Raw genomic sequence first — 733 nt, forward strand, 5'->3', positions numbered from 1 at the left:
GAACCCGACTAGTCCCCTGGGCCCGACGCCCAGTGGCGAGAGCAGCCGCGCCGCAGAGGTTAGTCCCGGGCTGGTGAGAGGCTCCGAAGGCCTCCCTCGCCCATCTCAGCCTCTGGAGGCTGTCGGCGGCCCAGGAATGCAAAGACCGCGGAGATGAGCCTCACCGGTTCTGGCTGCGGCTCCCCCTCCCGGACCCACTCCCCAGGGCGAACGCACCAGCCCACTCCAGGCAGTCGCCGGGTTACCTCTGAGAGCGGGAGGCGGCGACAGCGCGACCAGGCCGGGGCAGGCCCTGCCTCCCAGGCTCCCAATGGCTGCAGTGGAGGTCCGGCCCGGGGCGCGTCCATTGGCTACATCTGCCTTCCTTCAGGAATCCCTAGAAGGAATGGCCCGTGAGGCTGTCCATCATGCATCGGTCCCACCCTCGGCCTTCGCTTCCCCGCCAGCCCGCCTGGCCATCTCCTGCCTCCTTGCCCCGCCCCCACCTGGTCGGTCGGGCCTGTCCCCTGACGGTGTTTTGCCGCCTCGAGGCCAAGAGCTCGGTCCCTGGACTATGGGCAGGAAGTTGCTGTGTCCGGAGAGTCCGGGACACTGAGGCCGGACCGCTTGCCCTCGCTCGGGCCCGGGCGTCCAGTCCGCCGCGGCGGTTCCCAGCATTTTGCCCGGGGAGGGACGCTGCCTCGATGTCCCCTACGCCCTCGTGTCCAAATCCTGGAGGCTGGAGGCCCCGTGC

At 69.7% G+C, this 733-nt stretch overlaps 1 protein-coding gene across 4 annotated transcripts in view; it reads right to left on the bottom strand.

Annotated features, from left to right (window-relative positions):
* ZMYM5 (zinc finger, MYM-type 5) overlaps nt 1-303 on the bottom strand; it is a 61,992-nt gene extending 61,689 nt beyond the window's left edge. For 2 of the 4 annotated variants that reach the window (XM_014528151.1, XM_014528150.1), the window contains exon 1: nt 217-302. The gene's annotated coding sequence lies outside the window, so the exon portion shown is untranslated. Of the gene's footprint in view, nt 1-164 lie in introns of all 4 variants that reach the window. The other 2 variants (XM_014528149.1, XM_014528152.1) reach the window with 2 other exon arrangements.
* Nucleotides 304-733: the final 430 nt, after the last annotated feature.

This window comes from Myotis brandtii, unplaced genomic scaffold, assembly GCF_000412655.1.
Source record: "Myotis brandtii unplaced genomic scaffold, ASM41265v1 scaffold62, whole genome shotgun sequence".
Classification (NCBI taxonomy): Eukaryota; Metazoa; Chordata; class Mammalia; order Chiroptera; family Vespertilionidae; genus Myotis; species Myotis brandtii.